Here is a 20,440-nt window from a genome sequence, read left to right on the forward strand (position 1 = left end):
GGGTTTTTTTTTTTCTTGAAAAAGATATATTTCATTTTTAGAACAAGTGCTACACATTTAAGTCTTCAAAGTGTTGATATTCTTGTGAGAAAAATAGACAAATCAGGCAACGAAAAATTGATTTTGTTCCAAAAAGTGCTTAATCAAGCTGGATCCAATGAAAAACTTGTATGCATGCTTGATGCACTTTGACCTCATATTACCGCCAGGCTGGATAGCTCTCCTAAATTCGTTAGATTAGGCTGAGGGACACATGCAAAATTAGATTGAAAATGTCAATTTCATAGATTTAGAAGTCAATCTAGTTTCTCAGTTTCATTTTGGATTTGTCCCTAACCACGATGTTATAGATTGATTTCCAGTCTAAGGAAATAATGCATACTGCAATTTTACTGTCAAATTCTTGATTACACATAAGCAATGTAGATTTATGATATAAACTAACTCAAAACAGGACACATGGGAATCTCAGGACCAGAATAACATTCAGCCCGTCTGCGGAGTTGAAATAGTATGAGAACTGCATTAAGGCAATTTTAGTATTGTAGCTGTTGTATATTCACATGAAAACGTTTGATTTTCCTGTAAAAGATCTGACGACAGAAATCGAATCACCAACTGACCTGACCCTAACTTCAAGTTCTTCAGCAAGCTTAGAAGTGACGACATATCTTCATGAATCAGAAAAGCCCGTCAGTACACTGTAAAAAATGCGACATGCGACATGTTTATGAACTAAACACAGTGTTAAAAATCTAAACACTTTGTTTAACATCTAAACACCAGGTGTGTATAGCACGTGTAAAGTATTGAGAGTTAAAGTGTTTAGCTTGGAGTGTTTAGTTGGAGTGTTTATTCTGGTCACGTTATGTTAATCTCAATATGTCCATATATATATGGAGAAGTGTTGGAAATGGTGTGTAAATTGCAATTTCTAGTTTCCTTTTATCACGAGGAAGTGGAAACTGTTACGACATCAAGATGCACTATGAAATAATTCATGTTTTAGGCCTTTCATGGAAATGCCTAATCAATAAGGAAAAAGGATAACCTAAAAATATGTAATACAACTGTAATAAATTTATATTTTGGTTTCGCATGTACAGTCCTATATTTTAACTGCTAGAAAAAAATGGGAGTTGCCGTTGTTAATGATTTCGTTCATAGTTTAGGGCATTACCCAAATGTTTGTTGGTTAGGCCTAAACACTTCTACTGTCAGGATAAACAGGCGCGTTTACATTTAGAACGCCTCGTAAACACGTTCTAAACACCGCACATGTTTAACATAAACACTGTGATACTCGTACTCTACAAGTCAGCAGTGCATGTGACATGACGGCCGCGGCCACAACGCACGCAGTGGTGACCTGTGCGTGCGCTTCTAGCGCACACTCGTGCTGTGCATGATTATGACCATAATCAATGCACAATTGGCGGGAAAGGAGATGTGCGCGCGCGTACGTACCTGTACGGATGGATCTGTCTGATTGGCTGGCTGCTGGTGCATGCTGCGATTGCATGCCCCAGCAGCGTGATGTGCGTAGGCCTACAGTACGTGCGCATTCGTTCTAGGCTTGTCGTCCACTAGCACTACACTGCACTTACGACTCGATCGACTGCACTGTACATACTGCTGATAGCTGACTGCATGCACTTCATAAAGGAGCGGATCTAGCTAAGATGGCGTCGAAGGGATAAAGTTCTAGCCTGGCCGGCGCCTGCATGAAAGCGGTGAGTCTGCTAAGTCTGCTAAGTCGGTGAATAACAAGATTTATTGCAAAATCGCCCTCGTTTAATGTAAACCTGTAGTAGGCGTGGAAATAAGCTACGCCCTTGAAGATTTTGCTCGTTTGTTTTAGTTTTCTATTTCTAAATCTAACGACTAAGTTGTACATTAGAACGGGGAACGCTCTAGCGTTAAGTCTAACTGTAACGTGTTAGTGTTGTTTACGTTACAATATCTAACTTGCTAGGCCTACACTCTGCAAATTACCGGTACCGTAGTTATGGGTAAACTCGGCCTAGCGGGTCAACTCACTGTATCTTTAATTTTACGAAGTTATGAAGTATCTTTCATGTGAATGACGATGGGTTAGTGACTATATTTTGAGTGAAATTCAGTTTTATTCCCTGTAAATTCTTCACTCAACAGGTGGTGAAAATTGAATGTACCTAAAGCCCATTAGGATGTCTTGGAAGGGGATGGCAATGGCACCAAAGTGGGTGACGATGATGTCCTGACGTGTACTGTATAAATCCTGCAAGACATTACCTCTGCTGGCAGAGAACGAGGCATGGTGCAGTCAGCAGAGTAAATCGACTGGGGATAGTATATCACTGTATACTACCCATGTGGAAAGTGGAAATCAAGTAAGTACATGTGTACTCAAAATTGCAGAGCCAAATCAATGAATATTATGCACTTAAAGGGCATGTAAATGAGTTTCTACAAAATGCAGATTTTAGATGCTTTAAGTTCTTCTGGTTTTTTTGTGTGTGTGTGTGTGTTTTTGTTTTGTTTTTTTGTTTTGTTTTTTTGTTTTTTGTTTTGTTTTGTTTTTTTTTGGGGGGGGGGGGGGATTACCTACTCCGGACTCCCGAATTCAATCCATTAGCTAAAATAAATACATGTATGGAAAATTGATTTATTGCAAATATTGTTGAAAGTGTAAATTACAGATGTGAAAATCTTCACCCAAGAGACAAAGGATACAGTATGGTCGTAACTCTGCTTGATAATGATGATGAATAAGAAAGAAGAAACAACAAAAAAGACTTGAATTATTTCCAGAAAATTCAGCAAAGTAAGTAAAAACCGACGCAAGACACTATGTGCTAATGTGATGAAGGGATTCTGTCATTCCTTTTAATTTGAACTTTGCTTATGGATTCAGTCAACTTCTTTGCTATCCATTCATTTTCAGAATCTATGGGAGCAGTTAAGTCCATTGTATTGCAAAGCCAACTGATTTGTTTTCCTTGTGTAATCATTTTTTATTTCCAGCACCAGTACGTCATGGAAGAATTGATCAGGGATCACGCCAAACCTGTCTGGATTAGAATGAAAGATGCATGCGCTTATACTTCTATACAACCCGTCTAAAAGTGCAAACATCTGAGGATTACAAGGACATCGCAAGATATACTGATATACAGTATATCTATAGGCCTACATGCCATATGAAGGAAATGAACCATGGATAATGATTTTGAATGTTAATAATCTTTTTCCCGCTAGCCATGTGATGTCTCACATCGTCATGATGCACTACAGACCTATTAGGAGGCATCCCACCTGTTAGAGCAACCTTTCTATTGTTTTTTTTTTCTTCACTGACAGTGTGCATCTAAACCTGTATACATGTACTAGAATAAAGCAAATCATATAGGGGTTGATAGGGTTTTGTATGCGCTGGGGCTTCAGTTCTCCGTGTACGTGTATGCGTGTATTACATAATGACGAACCTCTAAAGAAATATGAAGGTAGGGGGCCTATATAATTCGAAGAGGAATTCAATGCTTATTTGATGAAAATTGGTTTTGAAATGGCAGGGATATCCAAAACAAAGCGATTCTATTGTCCTCTGTGCTTACGATAATGGTCACCTGTATTCTTATTGCTCATACATATGGGTAATTGTCTTTTTTTAAGAGCTGGTACGTAAAATTGTAATGTTATCTATTATGTAAAGACACTTGCTCGAAATCGTTTTGCACTAAGAAAAACAGTTTCATTCACTTCATTTTATTCATCAACCAATATCCTTGTAATTCACTGTTAAGATATTACTCAAGAATTTTGTTCGATTTGCTTTCTGTTATATTCTTGTGCAAAAAGGAATATAGAAATCAAAACAAATCAAATCAAAATATCAGCCATTTCATTTTTTTTTTTCCCTCGGGTGCTTCAAATACAATCAGCAGATATTGGACGCAAATAAGAGGCCAGTAGTTGCATTTGTTTGGAATTCTTTGCAATTTTCTTGTAGACCTGATAGGAAATGCAGCATTCGGTAGTTAATATTTTCTTTCTGAGATATTCTTGAAATCGGTCACATGGAGAGAGGTATCAGAAATGTAGTACAACATGCATGGAGAATAGGGAGGAGTCTTGCGACTGACTGACAAATTGACAAGGGAGGAGTCTTGCTGATCACATCGCGTGTTCATGACAGCCTTGCATACCCTCCCGCCTCCAGTTGCAATGCATTATTTTTTTCTTTGTTCATATCCTCTTGTCTTTACCAAAAATTCTGCTGTGTCGAGATTGAAAGTAGCCCTCCATACCATGATTATGTGGAGTGTGATGAGACTGATTAGACTCTAATAGACTATTCATGTATACCCATTGAGTTTGACTTCTTTCTCCAAGGTTCTAGCAAGGTAGAAGTTTTTTCTCACTCACCTTATGAAATCCGCTAACATTCTAAGATTTCTCTCGAAATAGCAAAAGTGAAAAATCAATACAGTACTGTTAGCCTACATGTACTTTCAGTGAATGTCGCAGTGAAAAGAACAATATCATGTATGTATTTAAGTTCCATTATTGGTACTGATCAGGGAGTGCAGATGTTAACCACAGGCTAAATACAGTGAAAACATTTTTTTTTTTTTTTTTTTTTTTTTTTGGGGGGGGGGGGGGGGTCTCTTTATGATGAGTGCATCATCTACACTCCCTGATCAGTACCAATACGACCATAGTGTTGTGCATGGTATAATTTGCCGTGAGCCTAATTTGGTTCGGGTACACCCCAAAGCACTTTGCCAATAATTGATGCAATCTTCAAGGTCGGCATTGATTTGTTCACAGACTGCAGTTATGTTCCTGGAGGTGTTACATACATGTCAAGCTTCCGAAGCGTTGAGTTGCAATTCACAATCGACAAGTTTATTCGTTTGTTTTACAATACTAAGAATTAGTTCTGAATACAGTAGAAAGACGGCAATTCTTGAAAGTAGGCTAAGAATTACATGTGACTGAAAAGTAATTGTTAAATGCAATATTTTTTTTCTCCAAAATGAGTTATGTGTCATTTCCTGCAAATACAAACTTTACTGTGTGTATAGGAGAGAATTCCATTTACGTCTTCGTGTACAGGCCAGTGACTCCCAGGTATCTTGCATTTAACTCAGTATGGTGTCGTATAGCAATAACATGGCAATATTTAAAGGGGAAATCCAGTCCAAATACAAGTTAGTCTGATAAGAAAGAATAAAATATTAAGAGTTCATTGGTAAAATTTTGATCGAAATCGGATGTAAAATAAGGAAGTTATGACATTTTGAAGTTTCGCTAATTTTTGAGGAAACAGTTCTTGAATGGTTGATATGAATATGCAAATGGCAACGTGGGCATGTCATTCCCTCACAACTTACTTAATTTCAAGTTTTTCATTCAAACGCAATTATTCCCGAGACTCAAGTCCTGATATATCTAACTGATCACTTTTCTGAAGTTATTCAACCAGCAATACCATAATGTTTCACATTTCATTAACATAAACATTGAATTTCATCATTTCTTTTTTTTTTTTTGGTACACGATCAATGGAAAATTGTGAGGTTATCGCATGGTCAACTCACTCATTTGCATATTCATATCCACTTTTAACTGCTTTGCAGAAATTAGCAAATCTTCACAATTTGATAACTTCCTTATTTTTCATCCGATTTCATTCAAATTTTTACTGTTAAACTGGTAAGGTTTTACTCTTTTTTATCAGACTTATTTATTGGACTCGATTTCCCCTTTAAAGGATTTTAACTTATTATTCATCAGATATTGTCCAAGCTTTGACTGATGTTTTGATAACTTGCATTCAGAGAATTGCCTTTAACTCTTGTAGCCAAAATATTTGTGAAAGCTAACGCAGGTCTTCCCTGGTATTATGCGATGTAAGTGTGCTGATGATTTGGTACATACTGGGTAAATTCTATATAATGTTATGCGTTTATCTTTTTTTCATGCAAAAAAGTGGAAACAATCCACTTTACATTAATAAATACATGGGAATTAACATGCATGATGATATGTCTCATTTAAATACGTAGAAATTAGCATGTATGAATGTATGATGTGTAAACATGTCTCATATAAACACGTGGAAATTACCATGTATGATGTGTAAACATGTCTCATATAAACACTCAGCATGTATAAGGTGTAAACATGTATCATATAAACACTGAGAAATTGCGATGTTTAGTATGTAAACATGTCACATGTTTAGTGTATGCAATTTTGTGATCGATCTAAAAATCAGACATGTGTTCTGAGAATAAACACTAAAATGGCAAATAAACATGTCGCAGTGTTTTTAATCTGTCACAGCGAATAAACATGTCGCAGTGTTTACAACGTAAACAGTGCGTCATGTTTATTTTTTGGTTCAGTGTTTAGATCTTAAACATTGTGAGTGATTATGTGAATGTGCGGTGTTTAGTATTTAAACACTGTGAGTGATTACGGTGTAAACGTTTGGTGTTTAGGCTATAAACACAGCAGGTGTTTAGTTTTTAAACATCAGAACCGTTTAAAACATAAACATGTGTGTGTGATAAACACCTAGGGTGTGCTGAAAATAAACACAGCATGTGTTTAGTTCATAAACATGTTTAATATATAAACACGTCGCAGTGTTTTTAAACTGTCACAGAAAAGTGTTTAGTTAGGTGTTTAGAAACTAAACAAATTTTTTACAGTGTAGTGTCAACAAGAAGACTGACAAGCCATCTGTGATCGCACTTACCGTTGCTGTGGTATTGCTGTTCGTCCTGCTTCTGCTGTTCGTAATGAGATATGAGTGGCTAAGGAGCAGGGGAAGTTCGGGTAACTCTGTCAGTAGAGGCAAGGCAGTGGGTGCGGAGAGCGTTGATGTCCAAATGACTACCCATGATGCATATCAGGCCCTCCACGCAGCGCCCAAACTGTCCGCGAAAACGGACACCAACGAGAGCCTGGAGAGTTCAGTGCCATCCGCGAAGGTATCTACGCCCTACCGGCAACCTGCGGCAATCGTCGATCCCGCTTCATTCTTCCAGAACGCCGAGCAAGAATACGAAGAAATGCAATTTGTGTCTGTGGTTGACCCGGGGTGCCCAGAGTCGGAGTCCGAAGCCTACGGCATCTGCATACCCGGTGTTGGCGACACTTATTCCACCACCTGGCCTCAATTGGAACCCAATGAAATCACCTATCAGAACTGCCGTCGTGACATAGTGTTGTAGGCGTCTTGAACTTATACCACGCAGAATATTTTGAAATATTCTAGAAGATCACACTTTCAATGCTTAATGCTGTAGGTAGCTACCCTCGTTACTAAAGTGATCAATGTGGATAAATAGTTATATAGATCAACATGCCAACAGTAACAATTGAAATTTACACTTTGGCCTGAACTGGGTTAGAAGTTATACCATACTCTGTTAATCCCGTCGTCACATGCACATAACTTCTCGTATCTGCCTATGAAGTAAGTGTTTCTTTGAATAATCATCGATTTTTAACCGGTCACGCCTATAATGATAATCATATTAGAAATAAGAGTGTAACAGGAAGATCACAAAGTATCATAGAATCATTAAAAAAAAATCAGAATGAAAATATAGGGCATCTAATTAAAGATCACGTACGAGCGTGGTTTCGCTAAATAGATGTGAATTTGGATCAAAATATGTGATGATTATCACAGGACTTCCATACTTACTTATGCTGGAAGATGGACTTATATCGAAGGTGACATATAAGATTGTGAGAATAGGAAAGGTGTTCAAATTAAGCAAACAAATATGATTACTTTTTTGTATTATATAAATAAATTATTGTAGTGGGGGAGGTGGTGGTCCTCTCGGGGGATTATTGCGGGGTGTGGGTGTATGTGTGTTGAACTGGATGATTTACTAGAAGTGTGATGGGGTGCTAGGTGTGTGAGTACGCCCTACTGGTTCTGTTGCGGGGTTCTTATGGCAATCCAGTGGGTAAGGGGCGAACACGAGGCACCATGAAAGATGACCGAGTGGGAGACGGATCTGCCTGTATAAAATAATGGGAGAGGTCTTTATTAATATGATTGTACATGTAATGATAATATCATTACAAACAAACATCTTTGTCCAACACAAATACATGCCTTGAAATGCACTTGAAACACACTAACTCTCGAAACACTGTAGTGTACGATATCATGAAATCCGTACATGTTTAACACCAAAACCATCTTAGTCATATAGTAACACACAAATACCAAACGAGTTATCATCCTTTAAGCCATGTAAATCCACAGGAGAGTATCAATAATAGTATCATAACTAGTGAAAGCATCTGCCGTCATCAGCTGTATGTGTCATAAATCTCTCTTTCTCTCTGTTGTTTCACTAATGACTTTTCAAAACCATTTATAATACATTAAACAGACTGTAAATGGCTGGGTACAAATGTTGTGGAACCATTTGATACAATGTAAATGTGTTGCAACAATATCTGCTTGTTGAGACTTATACATTTTGTATGTTACAACACTGTAATGCCTATTCACATAGAAGGCTCACTCTACGAAATAAAATCATACTCTCCACACTTCATGACAAAAGTAGCCAGTGTCATGTCCACTCTGTTAGTGTAATGTCAGACCCCACATACATGTAGTAGGATAAAGGCTTTTTACATCTGTGACTACCATTCCTTGCATATAAAATATACAAAACATATCTCATTCATCATTATTTGTAAAAAGAATACCTGTTTTGTTTTAGAGTCCAACAGAGATGTGACTCAAAATATGCTATTTTGTTTGAATGATAATAAAAACAAATGAGACAGCAGTTCTCTCTTCAGTAATTTGAATTGCTGAACAGTTTTGCCCAAACGTAAATGCATCTATTATTAGCACCTTCACATAACCTTTCTTTGGTCACATTTGCTCCTGAATAAAAGTCATGTGATATCATATGGATAAATTCTCTCTTCCACCAACCATTCCTAACACATAAAAGTCACTTCGTCACAATCAAATCAACTATTGCTTAAAACAATTACAATCACACATCTGATCCATATAGGTCCTACTACATCAAATCTGGAACGTCAGCAAGGTAGGACAGGGGTATGATAATGCTGAAAAATTACATTATACCAAACTACTGCAGATCATACAACTTTAGATCACAGGGTACACCAACTATAAAAAACACATGCAAATCTACACAATGTCTCAGCATGACAAACCTTAAATGATGGTAACGGCAGTGCAATACACCTGTATTCTTAACTCCACCATTATGTGTGTCAAAACTATTATGACCGATACTCAGATAAATACTTCTTTAAATCTCTTGCTAGACAGCACATTTACAAAACACCCTAGTCCCTCTTATCAATACAGAATCTTACTCTATTAGGGTAAGCAATAGGAATAATATTCCCTCTTACAACTTCAGTGGTATTACATCATACACCCACAACATTGTTCCTACACTGTACTGTACATCTCTGACTCTATCTCTAGACTCTTCCACGTTACCAAGATCATATTACATAGTTGCATTAATTAAGTAACGATAGTCAATAAAAACCATCCATTCTTCCTATCACACTAAGCATTCTTTCTTTACTCATAACACACTGACTCACTATGCTTATCCAACGTATCTTGAATTGACCGTGTACTCCAACCCCACTTAGGCCTACAGTCTTTACGTACTGCAGTATATCATACGTACAAACCTACGACCGCAGTGACTCAATGCGCCTATACACAACACACATCCGCAGACTAATTCACACACATTACGACTGTGGCATAGACGTGCGTACTATACATACTAGGTGTTGCATCAAGCCAAGTGTAAACCGTATTCCTAACACCAAATTATCCATCTTTAGAATAACATTATACAATCCAACAACAACACTTCCAAACCTGAAATATGTATGTATAATATGACATAATGGATACTGCTTGACATTGTGCCATAAACTGGTATTTCATGAAAAATGACGGAGTTCCACATAACGGATGCACTCACCTGTATAAAATAATGGGAGAGGTGGCCCAACAAAATTGACAGAGGCCCTCTATAGTTCAATGACAGCATACTGTGATCCATCACATCCCCCACCACTTAACTATGTCATCGTCCCTTGATGACATAAAAGAGGGAATGTTTACTCTAAAACATGTAATAATCCCTGAACCTAGAAGGTGGTTGGCCCCGACCAAGTCTCTCAGGGTACCGACGAAGTTGGCCATCTTCACTAGCAGGACTGCTTGACCTGGCATCAGTGTTTTCAGTGTCATCATCCCTTTCTTCAATCTCATCTTCTTCAATCCCGTTCATGCTCTCTTCCTCTACTCCATCATTTCCATCGACACCCGGGTCATCATCATTGGAAACTATTGGGACATCATCATCCGGTCTCCCACGTGAGCGCAAGACATATGCTGCAGTGGCCACTGGTGCAGAACCTTCACTGTCCAAGACACTGGAAGACTCATGATGAACAGAACTAGGATCCTCTGATGGAAGCCAAGGACATAGTTTCATTTGAGTGCGGTGCAAGACTTTCTCTCCAGAATTGTTCCTTACAACATACACTGGACGATCTGGAAACGGTTGCTTCACCACAAGATAGGGCTGCGCTTCCCAGCAATCTTGGATCTTATGTCTACCCTTGAATGCTTGTTTCCGAACAAGGACATACTGACCCAACCCAAGTGGTGCCTCGAACACTCGCTTAGCCTGCTTAACCTGTCTAGCAGCTATGATTCCTCTTGCCTGTCTGGCAGCAATGGCTCGGGCTGTTTTCAACCGGCTCTGATGTCTCCTGACGTAACCAGGCACTGTTCTGTAATGTCGAACCTCCCTACTTGGATCAATACCACATGGTGACCTTGCGTTTCTCCGAACTTCTCTCACTACCTCGTCTGACAGTTGCTGGCTCCTAACTTCTGACCCAGTATCAATCTGGTGTGCAATTACATCAGTATATCCCACATCAGCGTCGGTTGTAGAGAATACTTCCTGATGCTTTGTGAGGAGTTCCTTCAGTTTACCCACTTGTTCCACACCCAGACCGGAACAATCTACGTCAACGGGTACAGGAAGGTCATGCTCGTCCTTTGTCTCAGCTGATATCCTGCAAACACCAGCAGCTCCTGAGACGTCCTGCACAGGCTGATCCTGACAATACCTCTCCCCAAGGTATAAGTGACCAAGTCTGGTGGCATCCGGTAGAACCACTTCAGATTCACCCTCATTGTGTACTGCCAAGGAGAACTTGCCATTCTGTACATCCACGAAACAGGGAGGAACGATTACTCCAGATGGTATGGCGCCATCATGGTCGGGCTCCAGAACAGCATCAAACTTGAACCCATTGCCTGCTGGCATCTGGCCTTCAATGATCACAGACTGTCGAGCTGAGATCACAACACCTCCACTCAGACATGCCTTGCCAACTCTGCCATCCTCATCACCTAGTTTGGATCTGGCGCTGATGAACTTCATCACCTTTTGCCAAGCTTGCTTCGAGGTAGGCTGATTAAGTCTCGTAAGGTATCCCTGTCCTGGTAGCTCAATCCTCTCCCAACATTCCTGTAGAACATTCATACCAAGAATCCCTTGGACTGAGTCAGGTTCCCTTCTTTCAGCAGAATCAGCCAGGACCAAGACAACCCTCTCCCGGACTATCTCTCCCAGGACCTTGATATCGGTCTCAAAGCATCCGACGTAGGGGATAGTACTGCCATTAGCAGAGACTAGGGTGAATGGGGAAGGAATCTCCTTCAACACTATGCCACGCGGTTCAAGGTGTTCCCTGTAGAAACTCTCACAGATCGTTGTAACCTGAGAGCCTGGGTCCAGCAAGCAGGATACTTCAACACCCTCGAATTCGACTTCAACTGCATAACAATCTCCGACTGTCTTGGCCAGGAAGTCAGTATCCACATTCTCAGAACTTGCATCAACACGTGAGGTTCCAGCCCTAATTGGTCCTTCATTCCTCCGATCTGGCTGAGGCCTCTGTTGGTCTTGAGCGACCCTCTGATCTGGACTAGATGCCTGCTGTTCTGGTCTCCCAGATCTGGCATTATACTGGTTCCGCGTAGGACTTGGTTGATTCACTCCTTCGGGATGAGACCAATGCTGATGCTGTTGCGCCCGCTGATCTTGGAACCTCTGTTGATCAGGTTGAGTAAAACGCTCACCAGTCTGGAACTGTGGTTGGTATTGCTGATATGCGTACTGACTAGGGTAAGGCCCCTGCTGACACCTTTCAGGGCACTCTCGTGCAAAATGCCCATACATCCCACACGCATAACAGGCTCCTCTTGGTTGTCTCATTGGGTAGGAAGGACGAGAACAATCAGTACCAGGGGGAACTGAACGAAGAGGTTGCACAGCTTCACGCACTGCTTGCACCAGGTTCTCTCCCATCTTCTTGAGGGCCACCAATATCTCAGACGAAGGGGTTTGGAGCCCATCCTGTTTGGTCTGTAACGCCGCTTGTCTTGCACTGTCATGACCTGTAATTCGCGACTCCTCCCGTCCGGACCTGCGGATTGCGAACTCTCTCAGGTCTCGAAACTTGATGGTACTATCTCCCTCGTAACGGTCCCGGCAAGCATTCCGGAGGATCTGGTCATCCAATCCCTCGATGAACTGCTCAACCAGAATGATGTTCGGCTCTGAGTAAAGCTTTTCATCTCGGCGACAGAGATTGTTGAACCGTCTCTCCAAATCAATGGCATAGTCTCGTAGAGGCTCTCCCCTTCCCTGTTTCCGTTGCAAGAATAACCTCTGCAGCTCTCCAAGGTTCTGAGCACCCGAGTAAGAGTCTTGCAAAAACTGGAGGATCTCCTCTGCAGTCTTCTCGTCCTTAATAAGGGCCTTGACCTCAGCCTTGGGGAGCCCTCGCACAAAATCAAGGAGGTACGAAGTTTTTTCTTCTTCGGAGATGTCGTACCTCGCGAAGGCAGCTCTGATACTGGTGATGAAGTCGTCCACCTCCGACGCCCTTCCTTCGAACACCGGGATCTTCCGTTCTGGGGCCATTACAAACTTGGAAGACTTTCTCGTAGACAGCTCCTGGAGTTGCGTTCTCAGGTCTGCTAACTCTTTGCTCGTTGCATCACCGTCTGCGTGACCAGGAACAAAAGGGACGTAAACCTTGTCTTTCCAGCCGCCAACTGGGGGTGGGATTTGCCCTTGCACTGCCATGGCTCGTCTCTTTCTACCATCCTCCTCCGTGAAAACCAGTCCAGTAGCCTGAGGATGAACACCTTGTAGAACTTCCAACAACAGGTGTCCCTAACTTTGCAAGGGATATTCAGAGACATCCCCCGGTGCATCTTCAATCTGAATGTAAGACATCTTCAACAATATTATAACTTGCTAGTTATACATGAACAACAAAGGTTTAGCCTTCTTTCCAAAGAAAGAAACAATCAAAACGTTTCTTTTCCTTTACAAAAAATAAGGGAACACTGATGGGAAAACCTGGCCAACCTCCAATAACTTGCAGTCACAATTGCAACTGAATCATCCCTTGTCAAAAAATGATCTTACAATACTCTCAAGGGGAATGGTATTAACTGACCATCACAACCAATCAATCCCCCTAAGTATACACACATGCATGGGTACCAGCAATATCACTGTGACATGGACAAAAAGTTATGAATACCATCACATATAAACATGCAATGACATTGGATATATAACTGTAGCCCTACAATACACCTTTCTCATTTATACATGTACAGCATAGCATATCATATCAATCAGTTACAGATATTTGTGGAACGTTGGTTAATGCTGTCCACACCTGTCCAATACAGTTTTTCAGTCTGTAATAACGCCCTGTCAATCCGTCCTTCGCGACAATCGTCCGCTCTTTGACGGTGTTGAGTCCATGAAACGCTCAAGTAGCAATTCAGTCTTCACTCCTACACATTCTCAAAGTTCCATAAGATAGATGTCACCAAAACGTAGCCACATCACCGTTAACAGCCAAGATGCTACGTCATATACCCGCATCAGTCACAGCGCTGAACAACGGTAGCCCCACTGGTTCAATGTTCCTCCGCTGCTATTCAATTCCGTCGCTAAATCACTGCTGTACACGAAGGCTACATCTGTCTGGTCTGCTCCCTCATTCGAAGTCAGGTCCACGAAGACATCCAACATCCATCCTGCTACAGCAAGAGACTCATGGCGCCAACCACGAGACATAAGGCGTGTCCAACTCTCTCAGTTCCTACTGTAGCACACCGCCATCGATATCCTACACGGATGGGTATGCAAAGATCCGTCTCGAATCCCATCCTCGTCGCCAAAAATAGCTGTAGTGGGGGAGGTGGTGGTCCTCTCGGGGGATTATTGCGGGGTGTGGGTGTATGTGTGTTGAACTGGATGATTTACTAGAAGTGTGATGGGGTGCTAGGTGTGTGAGTACGCCCTACTGGTTCTGTTGCGGGGTTCTTATGGCAATCCAGTGGGTAAGGGGCGAACACGAGGCACCATGAAAGATGACCGAGTGGGAGACGGATCTGCCTGTATAAAATAATGGGAGAGGTCTTTATTAATATGATTGTACATGTAATGATAATATCATTACAAACAAACATCTTTGTCCAACACAAATACATGCCTTGAAATGCACTTGAAACACACTAACTCTCGAAACACTGTAGTGTACGATATCATGAAATCCGTACATGTTTAACACCAAAACCATCTTAGTCATATAGTAACACACAAATACCAAACGAGTTATCATCCTTTAAGCCATGTAAATCCACAGGAGAGTATCAATAATAGTATCATAACTAGTGAAAGCATCTGCCGTCATCAGCTGTATGTGTCATAAATCTCTCTTTCTCTCTGTTGTTTCACTAATGACTTTTCAAAACCATTTATAATACATTAAACAGACTGTAAATGGCTGGGTACAAATGTTGTGGAACCATTTGATACAATGTAAATGTGTTGCAACAATATCTGCTTGTTGAGACTTATACATTTTGTATGTTACAACACTGTAATGCCTATTCACATAGAAGGCTCACTCTACGAAATAAAATCATACTCTCCACACTTCATGACAAAAGTAGCCAGTGTCATGTCCACTCTGTTAGTGTAATGTCAGACCCCACATACATGTAGTAGGATAAAGGCTTTTTACATCTGTGACTACCATTCCTTGCATATAAAATATACAAAACATATCTCATTCATCATTATTTGTAAAAAGAATACCTGTTTTGTTTTAGAGTCCAACAGAGATGTGACTCAAAATATGCTATTTTGTTTGAATGATAATAAAAACAAATGAGACAGCAGTTCTCTCTTCAGTAATTTGAATTGCTGAACAGTTTTGCCCAAACGTAAATGCATCTATTATTAGCACCTTCACATAACCTTTCTTTGGTCACATTTGCTCCTGAATAAAAGTCATGTGATATCATATGGATAAATTCTCTCTTCCACCAACCATTCCTAACACATAAAAGTCACTTCGTCACAATCAAATCAACTATTGCTTAAAACAATTACAATCACACATCTGATCCATATAGGTCCTACTACATCAAATCTGGAACGTCAGCAAGGTAGGACAGGGGTATGATAATGCTGAAAAATTACATTATACCAAACTACTGCAGATCATACAACTTTAGATCACAGGGTACACCAACTATAAAAAACACATGCAAATCTACACAATGTCTCAGCATGACAAACCTTAAATGATGGTAACGGCAGTGCAATACACCTGTATTCTTAACTCCACCATTATGTGTGTCAAAACTATTATGACCGATACTCAGATAAATACTTCTTTAAATCTCTTGCTAGACAGCACATTTACAAAACACCCTAGTCCCTCTTATCAATACAGAATCTTACTCTATTAGGGTAAGCAATAGGAATAATATTCCCTCTTACAACTTCAGTGGTATTACATCATACACCCACAACATTGTTCCTACACTGTACTGTACATCTCTGACTCTATCTCTAGACTCTTCCACGTTACCAAGATCATATTACATAGTTGCATTAATTAAGTAACGATAGTCAATAAAAACCATCCATTCTTCCTATCACACTAAGCATTCTTTCTTTACTCATAACACACTGACTCACTATGCTTATCCAACGTATCTTGAATTGACCGTGTACTCCAACCCCACTTAGGCCTACAGTCTTTACGTACTGCAGTATATCATACGTACAAACCTACGACCGCAGTGACTCAATGCGCCTATACACAACACACATCCGCAGACTAATTCACACACATTACGACTGTGGCATAGACGTGCGTACTATACATACTAGGTGTTGCATCAAGCCAAGTGTAAACCGTATTCCTAACACCAAATTATCCATCTTTAGAATAACATTATACAATCCAACAACAACACTTCCAAACCTGAAATATGTATGTATAATATGACATAATGGATACTGCTTGACATTGTGCCATAAACTGGTATTTCATGAAAAATGACGGAGTTCCACATAACGGATGCACTCACCTGTATAAAATAATGGGAGAGGTGGCCCAACAAAATTGACAGAGGCCCTCTATAGTTCAATGACAGCATACTGTGATCCATCACATTATGACAGTCATAGTTTTACTTTCAGGGATTATACGAAATCTTGCTGAAATTTGTGAATGGTGAATTGAATGCTCATTTGTGAAAATCGATAGCTCAAAAATAAAATTGGGAGTGCTTTGAAGTGTTGATCCACCCCCGGTCACACTCACTTGAATGCTCACATTTCATTTTGAACTTGTCAATCATTTTATTTAAGTGCCTGAAAAAGAAATCGAAAGTAGTGAACATGATATTGTTTGACCGAGGTCACTCAACCGATTGTAACGATCGAACTTGAATGCGCATACAACGAACATGGATGATAACTTTATGAAATAGTCCGAGTAAACCTATATTACAGGGCCTAGAAATAATTACATTAACCTCTTATCAGCCGGATCCCACAATAAGATGTGTCACCTTCCGTACTGGATCCTAAAAGCATCTATTCACCATAACGACCCATCCTACTTTATGTCGACCAAGCTGACAGAAAACTGGCCATAAAAATGACATATAAAAAAAAAAAATATTACGTCCATATCAATCCATTACTTGATTTCGTTTTGTGTATATGTATGTGTGGTAGTGTTTTGCAAGCGTATTGAATGATGCTATATACTGCGCTCTGTGTAAAGCGTTACTGGGCTAAGCTAAGGCTAATAATAATTGAGATTCTTCTCCATTTTGTCACTTGCACACACAATTCAGATGCAAAAGAACAGTCTGTCTCAACGTCAAAGCACTTCGCGAGTTCTATACGCAGAAACCACTGAAAGTGGAGCACAATTAATGCTAGTCGGTAATCACCGTAATAAGTAGTGGGCAACGTTTTTATGATCATTAACGTATTGTACTTTGTCAGCTTAGAATGAGAAGGGCACAAAGTTGTCTCGAACACTATTGGTTTAGTGGGAACCTAATGCCCTTGAGAATAATATGTAGACATTATCATCATTATCATCGTATTTTCTTCATCTTGACCTATAGATTTTGGAATTACCTGAATTTACAGCATTGACAATGATTGACTTTGAATGATAAAAAATAACATTGATTTACATTCACGGGAAATATGAGCATCAATAAGGGCAAGTATATCATACTGTTTGTTATTATTTTCCAGATAATAAAGACTAAGCTATATAGTGACAAGAAAATACTGTATGTCATTATACATGAATGGATAGAAAACTTCAGTTAATTACATTGTGATATAAAGTCATTGGAAACACTCACTAGTTGTTTGCAACAATGTATTATATTTCTAAGCCCTCTTTGTATAATAAGTTGATCTTGGGCATAATCCTTCAATAGCAATAGAATAAGGGTGTTGCTGATGTTTGATTAAAGATTGCATTTCTGTGTTTGGAATTAATGTATAGATACCATTGAAATACCATCCTATATATGAGAATTTCAATCTATTCATACATGTCTGTATGAATTTCAGGGAGCAAGAAGGTCAAAATCCTCAGTTTGCAGAAGTCAGACAAATGACACCTAATCTTCCAGCTTTAAGACGTTTGAAGAGAATAGCGTGTTTCTTTCTGTTCAAAGACCGGGCAATGCTCTCCATCCCCAGACCCAAAGAAAAAGGGGGAAATTCTTTACAGTATCGACAGCATTGCCCACTTTATCGACTTTTCTCTGCATTTTGTCAGACGTTCCTGTTGGCAAGCATGTGACTATGTATGACCACGACTTTGATATCAATCCCGATAACAATAGTGCAGAGGTATGTTTCAGTTTCATTTTGATAATGGCCAAGGGGGCGTGCTGTGACGCTGGCAACAATTAGGCTTACTTGATTGCCTGTTGCAGATCTACTTTCCCCATAAGTCACATTATGTTTTGTGCTAATGAAGACAAGGACAATAAAGAAAGGAAATGAAAGATAAGTAACGACCGTATTAATTGTTTTAATGACGTACAGATAAACAGTTATTGAAGAGTATGACCGCAAAACCCCTTAAGCGCCATTTTTGTACAGTTTAAAGTATATAAAATCCATCAGAGTGAAACTAATTATTATTTTCTCAAATGTTACATAACAAAGAATCATCATTGAAGTTATGAATCAGAATATTTCATATTGTCTTCATATTTCCTTTACTTCAGCGGCTTTAATCATAAGCTAACAAGAATGGAGTTTAACAAATTTTGCGATCAAACTCTTCATTTGTAAAAATGCTTTAGGGTACATTATCTTATGAATGTCTCTTTGGCTATCGTAACTGGAGGTCTACCTTGATGCCAGAAATTCATATCCAGGTAATATTTAGCTAATATGGCCGTTCAAAATTATTTCAGAGAAACAGATCTCATGCATGTCTTCCAAATATTCACACCTGTCCTACGCTGAACAGAGCTTACGGCTTCAGTATATGGCATGACGTACAAGTAGCCTAAACTGGCGTTACAATAAGGCTCCAGAAAAGTCAACATATTCATGGCGAAACGCAGTCGAACTTAGACATCTCTTCGAAACATTTCCAGGTTATCATATTGGCATGAGTGTAAGACCAAGTTCACTCTATATACACTACCAAGATTGCAAGGCTAGAAGGAAACCGTACATTATGTAAAACAATGAGCGAAAGCTCATTGAAATGGGGTATTATATATCTGAAACTGTTCACCACAAGGGTACCATCATTGCCAACCATTGTGCATTTTGTTTCAGTTTAACACCTAAGTAGCGTTTACCTTGATTTTTGGGATGGCATTTTTACCTCTGAAATTCCTCCCCTTGGCCCTTTCTGCTATTAATGATGAATATTTCTCACACTTTAACATCAGTGACTTTTTTCTATGTCATTCTTTAACCGATAATTTCGATATTTGTTCCTTTGACACTTATTCTATTTGCATATAAAATTGTAACTCGAGAAGTTTACATGTGAATTTAGCACTTCTGATAAATTGTTCATGACATAGTGTTCCTCGAACCGATATCAAAAGATCATGTATGTATATATATATATATATAAAAATTCGTGATAGTTGATATCTACGCCATGCTTATGGCATACATTGAGTGGAACTTATACAAGAAAAAATGTATATGTCCGCCTTCAAATGTTATAATTACCACATCCCATTTGGAGGATATATATGATCACTAGATGTCTACTGTAACACAATCGTGCCGATATATATTTGTTGTTTAACATTTTCTCTGCCCTGCTTTTGCTCCTGTCTTCAGGTAGATGTGTAGAACTCGAATGTTGATATATTTTGGTAAGAAGGAATTGAGCAAATGTCTTATTGGAAAACTGGAGACTGATTAAATAGAAGGGCCGAGGGGAGAACGAATTACAGATGAAAAAAAAAATGAATTCCCGATGCAATACTTTTAGTATAGGCTCTCAAATACAGAGAGTACAATAAAGAAAAGAAAGAAACTGGGAATTTATATCCCCTTTATGGCTCACAAGGGTTTACATAAAAAAAAAAAATCGATACCATTTGACATAATTGAATAGTATTGACAGTATTGAAGCAGAATGTTGTGGGCATGTAGAAAGCCTGTCCATTTTCCAGTCGTACTTTGAATAACTTTCATACGAGAAGGTTAAAACGCATGTATCAAAGACTATCTGAAAGTAATAAATCATAAGTTTGAATAGATTATGAAACTCCCTCCTTGATGCAATAATAAAGTGTTATTATGTTCTATGATGGAAAACAATGGATTGTATGTCACTCCGACTCTCTGTTTATCAAACTGCGTGTTGAAACAGTATCGATGGCGTCTACCCACAACTGAAACACAAAAAAAAGAAAAGAAAAGTAATTAACATCTTATACTAGGAATAGGAAACA

Source organism: Diadema antillarum, unplaced genomic scaffold (assembly GCF_040938485.1).
Source record: "Diadema antillarum isolate AM-2024a unplaced genomic scaffold, OU_Dant_1.0 scf00000020, whole genome shotgun sequence".
NCBI classification, from domain to species: Eukaryota; Metazoa; Echinodermata; class Echinoidea; order Diadematoida; family Diadematidae; genus Diadema; species Diadema antillarum.